Genomic DNA, 13,527 nt, shown 5'->3' with positions numbered 1-13,527 from the left:
AAGAGAAAGAAGGGAGGGAGGGAGGGAAGGAAGGAGGGAAGGAAAGAGGAAGGGAAGGAGGGATGGAGGGAGGGAGAACAACATCTTGCCATGCTAACTACTTCAATTCTCTTGGAGTATTCCTTTTGCTTATTTATTGATTGATTGAATGGGAATAATTTCTATATTGCAATACTACCATACGAAGTATCTTTAGCATGGCACCACTGAGGTAAAGATCATATAGGTTTAATCCTTCAATGGATTCACTATGGTTCATAAGCCATTATCTGTCAAATGACCTCCCTTGTAGTCATAAGAAAAGAAGACATTCTTCCAAATTTCTTCCTTCCTTCCTTCCTTCCTTCCTTCCTTCCTTCCTTCCTTCCTTCCTTCCTTCCTTCCTTCCTTCCTTCCTTCCTTCCTTCCTTCCTTCCTTCCTTCCTTCCTTCCTTCCTTCCTTCCTTCCTTCCTTCCTTCCTTTTGAAACTTGGGTTAAGTGACTTGCCAGGGTCACACAGGATGTTAAGTGTCTGAGACTAGATTTGAACTCAGCTCCTCCTGACTTCAAGGCTGGTGCTCTATCCACTGTGCCACCTACCTGCTCCCAAAATAGAATTTCTAGAGGAATAGGACCTAAAACTAACAAAAAGAATGATAATTGCTAGCATTTATATAATATTTTAAGGTTTGTAGAGTGCTTTGCAGATATTAATTATTCCCATTTTACAACTGAAGTAGACAGCAATTAAATGACTTACCAGAGACACACAGTTAATAAGTGCCTGAAGTCACATTTGAACTCAGGTCTTCCTGTGCCATCAAGCTGCATTACATATTAAACAGTTCAATTGTTTCAGTTCATTGTAAGGATGAAAAAGAACAGCTAGTTTGAACAGTGGATATAGTACTGAGTCTGGAATCAGAAAATGTAGTCATCTTCCAGAATTCAAATCTTGTCTCAGACACTTACTGGCAGTAAGTCATTTAGCTCTGTTTGCCTCAGTTTCCATATTTGTAAAATGATAAACCATTCTAATATCTTTGCCAAGAAAACCCCAAATAGGGTTATGAGGAGCTGGATGTGACTGAAATGACTGAAGAACAACAACAAAAAGGATAAGAAAAATAAGGCCTGGAAAAACTAGGTGACTTTCTTAAGATTACATGGCCAATTAGAAACCGGGTTTGAACTTGAAATCAGGTTTCTAATGTCTTTTCCTCTGGACCACTGGAAACTCTTAAACAAAGAATAATAGAATTTGCAGATAGATGTGAACTCACTGTAAAGATAAACTTTGTGATAATTAGAGATGTCAGAAAGTAGAATTCCCTTTCTCAGCTGATAGTAGGTTCTTCTCTTTAGAAGTGTTAAAGTCCAAAATTCCCAGTTGTACAAAAGATTCTTGTTCAGGTAAAGATTAGATTAGCTCAGCTCACCTCCAAGGCCCAGTTCTGAGATTCTGGGCCTCAGGGTCACATGGTAAGGATGGTCATCCAGGCCTTCCCCAACCTACTGTTACTCTTATACTTAGATTACACAAAAAACAACAGTACATAAATATTACTCCTTTAGTCTCTAAGAGATAATCTTAAGAGATTTTTGGTGGCAAAGTAGAGAGATTGAACTTGGAGTCTTGAAAACTTGATTTTAAAGCTTACCTCCAAAGATTACTTACTATATTTGGCCCTAGGCAAATCAATTATTTTCACTCTGTTTCTTTTTCTCATTTATAAAATAGGAATGATAATATGTACAAGATTATTGTGAAGATTAATTAAATGACCTAATCATGTAAATTATTTTCTAAATCTTAAAGTTCTAAATAAATGCTAGCTTTTAAAATATATATATATATTATCTGCCTTAAACACTTATGAACTGTTTAACACTGGCAAGTTATCTTTTTTCATTTTCAATCCCTTCATCTATAAAATGGGTAAAATAAAAATATTCATGTCACAGGATTATTGAGAAGATCAAATGAGATGATTTATATAAAGCACTTTGCAAACCTTAAAACACTATACAAATGAGAGTTACACTGTAGAATGCAGGCTTTCAGTGTAAGCCCATGAGACCCAATAAAACACTAATCATAATGGATTCAAGAACGTTTTTCCTGGGTCCTTAGTGGAGACTTCATGAAAACACATTAAGAGCCAGTGCCTTCCCAGTGCCCTGGAAATGGTAACACGGTGTTACAAAACCAACTGTACCAGAGAATCAAAGACTGTGTCAGGCAGGTCATCCTAGAAACACATAATTCTAGAAAATGAGATGTCAGTAGAAGGGTTTGATGGTTTGAGATAGGGCTGTAAAACCATTTCGTGTGTGGTTTTGACAGAGTGTGTCTGTTGGCAAGAACAGGAAAGGAGTGGATGCTTGTGGCTCGCTGTTTCTCTGAATGCAGCATTAACCTGCCTTAACCTCTCTTTGGCTGGGTGCCCAAATCTTCCCTGCTAAGAGATGCTATTTTTCACTTGCCTCTTTTTTTTTTTTTTTTTTTTTTTTGTTCCCTTCATGCCATTTTCTAGCCTTGTTGCTGCATTTGCAGTCCTGTTGGAGTGTTTTCTCTGTGAGTAGGTCCTAAACAAGGGTGCTAGAAACTAGAGAAAGCACCCCCAGGGAAAATGCAGAATGTGATGTCTACCACTTTCTCCAACCCAGGATTCCAAACTATTTTTTGAGTTTGTCATAGATCCCTTTGGCCCAAGGATTCCTTTTCAGAATAATGTTTTTAAATAATTGAAAGAAATGCTAAATTTCAGTTAGAGGGTGGTGAAAATAAAGATGTAATTTTATTTCTCAATTCAAGTTTACAAAAACCCCTGATATCTATCCACAGGGATCCTTGGGTATCAATGGTGTTCAGGTTAATAACTTACTTTAATTCCTTTTTAGGCCAAGCTTGTCTGCTTAGGAGGACAATAATGTAACCCTGTGCTGACTATTTAAACAATATCATCCTGGAAATGGCACAAAACAAATAGTTTTGACGTCCCTTGAAGTCTTTATTCTTCCTAAGAGTTGGAAGGGTTCTGTACATATTTCCATTATTCCTTTAGGGAAATAAGGACAAGATTATGATCATCCCTGTATTATGCTGAGCAGGGGGCTCTTAACCTGAGGTTCAGAGAATCCTAAGAGATCTAAGTATAGATTTCCAGAGGTCTGTTAACTTGTATGGGAGAAATAATTTCATGTTTATTTTAACTAACCTTTGATTTCTTTTGTAATATCAGACATTTTATTTTATACACTTCTAAACACATTATTTTGAACAGGGATTCATAAGCTTCATTGACTTTCAAAATATCTATGGCACCAAAACAACAAACAAACAAACAAAAGAACAAAAAACTTAAGAACTCTCAAAATGAAGGAAAACTGAGGTCTAAAGTGTTTGTCATCTTTCTGGACAGTGGTAGCTGACCAATTCATTTCCAGAATGGGGAAAATTAGGGATTTGCTCTAGGATGCTGCAGGGAAGAAAAAGAGAAGGGAACCAAGATTTATTAAACTGCTGCTATATGCTAGGCACAGTACTAAGTGCTTTATACTTATTATCTCATTTGGTCTTTACAAAAATTCTGAGAAATGAGTGCTATTATCAATCTTCTCCAATTCTACAGTTGGGAAAACTAAAGTAACTTGTCCATCGAGTAAATATAGAAGAATCTGGAGGCTAGATTTTTCTTAACTTCTAGGCCCAGAGTTCTAATAATCTTGTGATGAAGGGAGCTATCCACATCCAGAGAGAGAACTGTGGGAAGTGAGTGTGGGCCACAATGTAGCATTTTCACTCTTTTTGTTGTTGTTGTTTATTTGGATTTTGTTTTCTTTCTCAAATTTTTGTTTTCCTTTTTGATCTGATTTTTTCTTGTACAGCAAGATAACTGTATAGATATGTATACATATATTGAATTTAACATATATTTTAACATATTTAACATAGATTACTTGCCATCTAGGCGAAGAGGCAGGAGGAAGGAAGAGAAAATTTGGAACACAAGGTTTTTCAAGGGTCAATGTTGAAAAATTATCTATGCATGTTTTGAAAATAAAAGCTTTAATTAAAAAAATTAAAATTAAAAAAATTAAAAAGAAGCTTCTAGTCCCAAGACTTGAACTCTTAAATCTAGAGATCACCAAATTTAGAATACAGTGATAACACTCAGGCTTTTAAGAGCATAGAAAGAACTGAATTTATAAATCAACACTGATTTAGGGAACTTATTTGCTCCAATGAATTCAGCTATTTAATTCTATGCACATGATTCTCATATATGTTTGCCCAGCTCTCAGCCTCTCTTGATTTTCATTTTCATAGCTCCAATTACTCAATAGTAATCTCAAAACATATGCCTCATAGACAACTAAAATGTAACATATCTAAAACTGAACTTATTGTTACTTTCTTTAAATCCTCCCTCTTCCTATTTCTCTATTACTGTGGAGTACCACCATCCTCCCAGTCACTCAGGCTGATAATAATTATCATCTTTGATTCCTCATTCTTTCTCATCTTCATATTCAGTTTTCTAGTCCTGTTGTTTTTACCTTAGTAACACCTCTCATATACACCCTCTTTTGTCCTCTGATATTGACATTATCCTGGTCCAGATCCTCATCCTTTCATGATTACAAGAACCTGCTAGTTATTCTTCTTGAGTCAAGACTCTCCCCATTCTAGTTCATCTTTTTCTCAGCTATCAGTAATTTTTTTAAAGACCCAAGGCTTTGTTTCTTTGTAATTGTCTGAAGGAAGTCATGTCATTGATCTCCACTACATTTAATCAACTCCCTATATCACTCCCAACTTCAAACATAAAATCCTTTGCTATTCAAAGTCCTTCACAATTTTTCCTATCCTATCTTTGAAATTTTTTTTGCACTTTGCTCTCCCTGCCTTCTTACCACCCAAATGTACTCTGAAATCTGGATCACTCTTGTGACACTGACACTGCTACTTCTTGTATGACTTTCTGTCTTCCAGTTCCAGGAGTTTAACTAGCTATCTGAAATGCCTAGCATTCTCTCCCTTCAACTCAATCTTTTGGCTTTCCTGGATTCCTTCAAATCCTAACTAAAATTTTATCTTCTACCAGAAGAGTTTCTGGATCCCCTTTGAAGCTATTTGTATCCCCTAATAAGATGGTAAACTCCTTGAGATCAAGCATCATCCTGTGAGGTTTTGTTTTGTTTGGTTTGGTTTGGTATTTCAGAAGTAGGACTGAGGAAGGTACTAGAATGAAAACTGGCATTTTTCATTGAACTTTCACTTCTTCCTCTATTAGAACTTTACTTCCAAGATCATTTTGGTCAAAAGTAATTTGTTTAATGCTCTATTGAGTTCTCTCTCTCTCTCCTCTCTCTCTCTCTCTCTCTCTCTCTCTCTCTCTCTCTCTCTCTCTCTCTCTCTCTCTCTCTCTCTGTCTCTCTCTCTCTCTCTCTCTCTCTCTCTCTCTCTCTCTGTCTCTCTCTCTCTCTCTCTCTCTCTCTCTCTCTCTCTCTCTCTCTCTCTCTCACACACACACACACACACACACACATACACAAACATACATACACAGAAATCTTCCTTTTCTACAGCTATGATTTAGCTTAATGAAGAAAAAAGAATTAATAATTATTCTACTGAATTTTTTCTTATTAGAACTAAAAAGAGTTCAACCAAAAACATCAAAAAATTTCTAGCATAATGATGGTTCTTGTGATAAATTGCAGGCTATATATACATATATTATTGTTATTATTAAACAAAAAAGTGTTTCTTTTCTCTCTGACGTAAGTTGTGACTCAGTCTGCCGAACAGTAACAGCCACAAAAGAAGCTTAAGGGGAAGTGACGAAACTCAGTTCAGCACAAACAATGCAATCTATGACTAAATAAATTATTCATGGTGGCTATTTATATGGTGTAATTCCTATACTTATGGGACAATATGCTGACTGGCTCTTCACTCCACTATCTTTTCCTAGGTAAACTCAGCCAGTCTATAAGATCAAAGTAAAGGGGGAAATGTCAGTCTCTCTTTTTATAAAGTGAGTATTTTAGTTGTGGTTGTTGTCCTGAAGTGCAAACAAAGAAAAAAAAAAAGCTTCTATTCTATTTCTGTTTACAGGGAACCAGATTTGCATCGGATGTAGCTCTTCTTAAGATGAGAATATAAGTATAATTAGGGGACAAATTGGGTCACCCCAAAGTTGCTCTATATTATCACTGAATAATAACATTGGAAATTAACTTTAAAACTGCCTTTTCCTCATTACTTAGCAAGAACACATTTACCATTCCAAACTCATGAGCATCTATCCTAATTTTACAGTCCTATATAAATAGAAACTCCATTTCTTCCTTTAGGAACTCTCTACTACTGTATAACCATTGATATGAACTTTTTTTTTTTATAATATATATATCATTACTCTTCATAATGCTGAATAAGCATTTTTCCCTTATTCTATAATCAGGATATCTTATTATAGTCATCAACATATCTTAAAATTCAGATTCTTATTTAACTTATTATGATATTTTATCACAAATATAAAAAGTCAAAATTCTTACAGCAATCTTCAAAAGAAAACCATATAGAATAATTAAAATGTTTACTGCCTTCTGTTTTCTTAGTTTACTTCTTCATACTAGGTTGTTGCTGTTCAACAGAACAGACAAAACTCAGATTTTTAGTTGGTAAAAATGAGGAAACTGAGCTTCATTATCTCTATTGTCCAATTCAGCTCTAAATCTCTGTTTTTGTTTTTGTTTTGTTAAAATGTATATTCTTATAGATAATCCCTATACAACTTGGGTTTTCTTCAAGACTTGCAGTCCAACTAGGCAGTTTTCTATATGATAGATAGAGCACTGGCACTGAATTTAAACCCGACCTCAGACACTTACTAGCTGTGTGAGCCTGGCCTGCCTCAGTTTCCTCAATTGTAAAATAGGCATAATTAAAGTGCCTATGTGGCACATAGCAAATGCTTAATAAATGATTGTTTCCTTTCCTTTCCCTTTGATGAAATTTTTTTGAGGCTGGATAGGATTGTCCTAAAATAATATATGTATAATCCACGCATAAACCTGTACTCAGAGCTTGCTAAGGACTGTTACAATGGGTGTTCTATAGGCAAAGCCTTTGAGAACCCAGGGTTGTCTCCACACCATAGTCACATAACAGCTTAGGTCTTTAATGTAAGGAATTGTAATACACATATGGCAATTAGTCAATTAGTACACAATACAAAAGATGGTACAATTAAATGAAAGTAATTTTGTGAGGACAGAATACAAATGATTGGGCATTTCAAAGCCAAAGAAGAGATAAATGAGGACTTGTTCTGTCAGGAAAACTTTTGGAAAGAAGGCAGGACATGAATCATGTCTTGAATTAAAATGTGAGCTCCTTGAGAGTGCTCCTTGAAGGTAGGGACTATGCTTATGCCTTTATATGTATACCCAACACTTCGCACAATGCCTGGCACATAGCAAGCTCTTCATAAATGCATGTCATGTGACACTATCATCCAAGGATCAATCTAATCATGACTGAAGAGATTCATTTACTGCTGAGTGATGAAAAAAAAGTTTTAAACACATCTCCCAAAAATCATGACTTCCAAAGATTCTATAGAAGGTTTAAATCAGGGACCAAATATTTGTTTTTCTTCATTGTTTATTACAATTTCTAGTACATAGTATATAAATAAGTTTAAAAAAGAAAAAAAAAAGCTTGTCACAATGCCTAGTACACTTAAATGCTTGATGACTTTAGGGAGAGGCATGTAATGTTCTGGTTTGCTTTCTGGAGGTCTTGGGACCAGCCTTGGTTTCAGCAGAATAATCACAAGAATAGTTAGGAATAAAGTTCAAAATCTTTATTATCTCCTTCACAGTCTGTCTCTTTTGCCTAGGGCCCGACTAGCTTTCTGGAGGGCCTTCAGACAGGCCTTGGTCTCAGTGGAGAAATGAAGGAGGAAAGACCAGCCACCAGGATGGTAGGAGATGGAATCTCTCTCTCTCTCTCAGTCCTTGTTGGCGCTCATATACTCTAAGTACATCCTTGTAAGTGTCAATGTTGTAAAATAGGTGTCAACTTGTAGAAGTATTCTAAGGCACATGCTAAACTAGATAACCATTGCATTATCAATTCCACTGAGTTAACACCTTGTTGTAAGAATTATTGTTTCAAATACATTTTTCCAGAATTCTGGCCCATTACAGGGGCAGGCTTCAGAGAAATAAAAATGGAAGACTGAGGAGATGGGTTTGGTTAAAATGGAAGGAACATGTTATAAACTATTGGAAAATAAGGTTTCTTAGGTAAAGTGAGGCCAAAATAGAGATGCACTCTGAGAATCAGGCAGAGTATTTTAGTTTTAATGCAGCAGGTAATCAATAGAGAGCCACTGAATGGTTTGGCAAGAGAAGCAACATGTTAACAGTAATGTTTCAGGAAGATTAGTTTGGTGAGAAACAGGGTGGATTATAAAAGTGAGAGAATACTCAGGAAGTCCACTAAGGATACTGTTGCAACAATCTAGAAATAAGATGATAAAGGTCTCAAAGTGGGGGAGAGGTGGTAGTAAGGATGAGAAAGAACAGGTAAAAATATAAGGAATTTTAGAGGAAACATATAGAGCAAGACCCAGAGATGAACATGATTTAGGATTTTGAACAAAGATGGATTGAAGATGAAGCTAAGATTTTAAGCTTGGACGATCAAGATGATGCTGGTACCACTGGCTACATTAGGACTATAGGCAGAAATATTAGATCAGAGAATCTGGTTTCTAAGAGAAATGTGTTAAGCTAAGTTTGAAATGTCATATGTGAGATACTGGCAAGACCTTTAGATAAATATGTCTACTGGGAAGCTGGAAATATAAAGGAGAGGGCACAAAAGTTGCAATATATATTTGGGAACCTACAGTGCAGAGGACCATCAAAGCTTGGAAATGGATTACTTCTATAAGGATTGGGTCTTGAAAAAAAATCTTAATTTAGGAAGTGTAAGAAAGAAAAGGAGCCATTGAAGAAGAAGCATGAAATAATGAAGGAAGAAAATTAAGGATCATCTAGAGCTCCAGATGTCTCCATTTCTTATTACAGTACCTCGAACATAGTAAGAAAATAATTTGAAAAAAAAAGGCTTATCACAATGCCTAATACACTTAAAAAGAGTAATTAGGCGGCACAATGTATACAGTCCTAGGCCTGAAGTCAGAAAGATTCATCTTCCTAAATTCAAATCTGGTTTCAGACACTTACTAGCTGTGTGATTCTGGGCAAGTCACTTGAGCTTGTTTGCCTCAGTTTCCTCATCTGTAAAATGAGTTAAAGAAGGAAAGAGTAAACCATTCCAGTATCTTTGCCAAGAAAACACTCATATAGGGTCACAAAGAATTGGCTGTGATTGAAATGATCAAACAACAAAAAGAGCTATAGAAACCAAGAGAAAAACAACTCAAAGAAGGAAGAAGTGGTTAACAAAGACATTAGCAATAGGGAAATTAAAACCATAAGGTGAGTCAGTCAATTATAAGCATTTATAATGAATCTTTATGATAGACAAAAGCTTTTTGGTTTGGCCAGTAGAGAAATCATTGATAAGTAGAAAGCAGTTTCAGCAGAAGATAAGTATGAGACACAGATGTCAGAAGAGATATCAGAAAAGGATGGTAAAGAAATAGAAGAAGCAGAGGTAGATTGTTTGAAAATCTGACACTGAAGGCAAAAAGGAGCAACCAGAGGAAATAAATCAATTCAACAAGCATTTATTAAGCACCTTGTTAGTACCACACACTGTGCTAAAGCTTTGGAATTATAAAGAAAAGCAAAAACTCCTTCTTAAAGGGGTCATAATCGCTTGAGAGAGACAACATGTAAACAACTATGTACAAACATGATATATACAGAGTACAATGGAGATAAGTGCAGGAAAAAGACATTAAGATTAAGGAAGACTGGAAAAGATTTCTTGTAGAATGCTGAACTTTAGTTGAGACTTGAAGGAAGCTAAGGAAACCAGGAAATGAGGTAAGGGAGAAGTTGAGGCAAAGGGGGCAGAAAGTAAAAATACCAAAAGTTCTTTTGTAAAGTAGCTATATTATCAGAGGAGAGAAGAAGGGTATGGAAGAGATATTATTATAGCACAACATTTTCATAGCATTGAATTTACTTTTTGATCTTTAGTGCTACATTCACATACCAATTCAGCTTACTACATACAGGACACTGTGCTAGGTCCTAAGGAGACAAAAATGAATAGTTTAACTCATCTACATCATAAATTCTTCCCTAATTCTGTTTTGTTGCATGATTAGCTTCTCTTCATTAGTTATCAAGGTTATTCTATATAGGTCTTTTTTTAGATACTCTGTTAATATATTCTAAAAATCAACAACAACAAAAAAAGAATGTTAATTGAAATGCAGATTAAGCTAGGAGATACTATATTGGAAACACTAATGAGGATAAAAAGATTTAAGAAAGTGAAAACTTGTGTAGGAAATAAATTTAAATTCAACCATGAGAATTTTAAACTAATACACTTTGGGAAAAATAATGCAAGTTATAAAATTATTAATCCCAGGCAGATTCTAGAAGGTGAAAACGGTTGGAGGATGGGAATAACTTAGGAAAGAAAAAGAATAAATATTAAATCTGACAACATTTTGAGTGATGGCATAACAAACTGAATACTTACTGAAACCATACATGGTAAAGCCAAGACCAAAATATCCAGTGTCATTTGTAGCTGGGCATTGATAGAGATGTGGAAGGGGAAGACGTAGTTGCCAAATCTATTCCTAATACAAACAAACAAACTTGTTAGTTTTCTATTTTTTCATTAGCATCCCTTTCTTCCTTCTTGCTCCACTTTACCTCAGATACCTGCTTGGGGTCCCCACACTAGCTAATCTATAACTGTTAACTGAAAATGAAAGTTTATTACTTTATCTTTTTAGAGCTAAAGGTATGAGTATCCCAAGATTATTTTCTTTTAAGAAGCAACTTTAGAAGTCAGGCATTCTTTGTTTTGGGGTTGAAAGGAAGAGTCTTTGCTTTTATCTGACCATTCATCTTCAAGGATTTGCTCTTTTTTAAGCCTGAGGTTCAGAGGAGTGTCCTTGAAAAGTAATATAATGTTGTGGAAAGCATACTGGTTCTGAGTTCAAATCAGAAACTTATTGTTTTGACTTTCAACAAATCTCTGAGCCTGTCTCTTAATGAAAGTGAAAATAATACAGGCAGGGTTTTTCCAAGGTTTCTATTTTGTAAACTTTAAAGTAAACCAAAGTATGTGAGAGCACAACACAAACATACATAATATGTGTGTGTGCTTTTAATGAAGTCCAAAAAATGATTTCAGCTGAAATATTAGGAAATTTGTTCAAGATTGTTTGTATTCCAATGCAGTAAATTTTACTAATTTGGTTGAATGATGGCAAAACTAGTGCAAGGTTAAATGAAACACAAACATAAGGTGGCCACAATTGCTGGTAAGAGAGAGTGAAGAAGAGATGTCTTTAGTTATAGAGCTCTTTAACTATTAGTTAAAGAGATCTTTAACTATTTGTATTTCCAAAACAAAAGAAATTGCTTATAAGGAAAGGATTTTTCTCATTTATTTATGAAAGGAAATATTTTATTTAAATATTGAATATATATTTGTATTGCATAGCTCCACTTTTACCCTTTGAAATTAAATAGGATTTATTTTTTTTCTTGAAGATTTGGAGTTTATTAATGCAATGGAAGATAATTGATTTTTAAAAGTATTATATTTATGTTAGCCTTCATTATATACTTCTTGTTAGAGATTACAACCATGGTACTAGTGGAGTCTATGCTAAATTGACCAAATTAACTGATTCTATACAAATTAATTTCTTTGGGCACTATAAACTTAATGGTTTATACCTCCACACTATGCTGCCAGAATTTCATATGTCATTCTCAATGTCTCTTCCACCAGAACCTTGGACTTTGTCCCTTGAGAACCCAGATTTCTGATAGGTGAGTTTTCAACTCTTCTTGCCAAGAGTCAGGCTCCAGAACACCTCCAGTCATCTCTACATCAAGTACTTCTGCCCAATACACTTTTCAGTTCTCCTAATTGTTTTATCTTCTTATAGAATGTTAGCTCCTAAGAGTAAAGACTGTTTTACTTGTTTGGATTTATATAATAAATACTTAACAAAAGGCCTTGATAAATCCTTGCTTGATCGATCAATCTATGTATCTATTATTATACGTATGTATCTCTTTATCTATCTATCCATCTGGAAATGTCCCCATCAGTTGTTGAGACCAGAGGCAGACCATGGTTTAACTAGAGTAGGCATCCCTTAATTGCCAGGACTTGCCATTAGTGATCACTTTTCTTGTTTCAAACAAGGATATTGTGCCTATCCTATAAGGAATATCATCACATTCTCATTGACTTCATGCCTAGTGCTGCAAGCCTGTGAACTATAAGGCTGGAACATTTGATCAAAAGCCAAATATTATAATGTGGTGCATAAATGTAAAAGTATACAGGAGGCATTGGTGGGAATTGGGTTGGGTCTAACTTGCTGTAGTGTGAGCTAAGGAAGGGAAAGCAGCTAGTCTTCAAAGTTTGGTTACATTATTTGGAGACTATTTATCCTTTCACCCCTCCCTTATCTTTTCATTTTTCTTTTATTTTAGATTTTTTTTATTTAAAAGGAAATCAGTGGTGCAAATTTCTTTTTATTTTTAACAGATGCTTCTTTTCTCAGTTAATTAACACTCCTGTTACTTCACTTTTTACATGTTCCACCTCTTCACCTACAAAGGAAATACAAAATCACCAGCATTTCTTAAGCCTATCTTTCTGTAAAGTCTCCTTCATGATCCAAAAATATCAGCATCAATGATCTATGAAGATTTTCTTTAAGAAGAAAAAAAACAATGATAGGCAATAGCTAAAATTTACATAGCATTTACTATGTGCTAGGCACTGTCCTAAGTACTTTATAATTATTTCATTTGATCTTCACAACAACCCTGGAAGATAGATGTTATTATTATTCTTATTTTACATATGAGGAAACTAGGTTAGTGGTTAAATGGCTTAGCCAGGGTCACATAACTAGCAAATGTTTAAGGCCAGAGCTGAGGTCTGGTCTTCCTAATCCCAAGCCTGGGACTCTGTCCATTGAACTAGGAGAGAAAGAGTGCTACAAACAAAATTTTATAGATGATCTTTAGGTGACCTGTTGTGACAATAGCTGTCTCTCTCTCTCTCTCTCTCTCTCTCTCTCTCTCTCTCTCTCTCTCTCTCTCTCTCTCTCTCTCTCTCTCTCTCTCTTTCCCTCTCTCCTTTCCTACTTTCTCTCTATCTCACTCCTTTTTTCTCTGTCTCTTTGACTATCTCTCTATGTCTGTTTCTGTCTGTGTGTGTGTGTCACTCACTCCATGTATTGCAAGTATTTTCAATGATAAATTCCTGGAAATTTTATTGTATTTAATTGCTTTTCAAGGAAATTTTTAATAGTCCTAATTACAAG

This window comes from Sminthopsis crassicaudata, chromosome 1 (genome assembly GCF_048593235.1).
Source record: "Sminthopsis crassicaudata isolate SCR6 chromosome 1, ASM4859323v1, whole genome shotgun sequence".
NCBI lineage: Eukaryota > Metazoa > Chordata > Mammalia > Dasyuromorphia > Dasyuridae > Sminthopsis > Sminthopsis crassicaudata.
Note: the sequence above shows the minus strand (reverse complement) of the source record.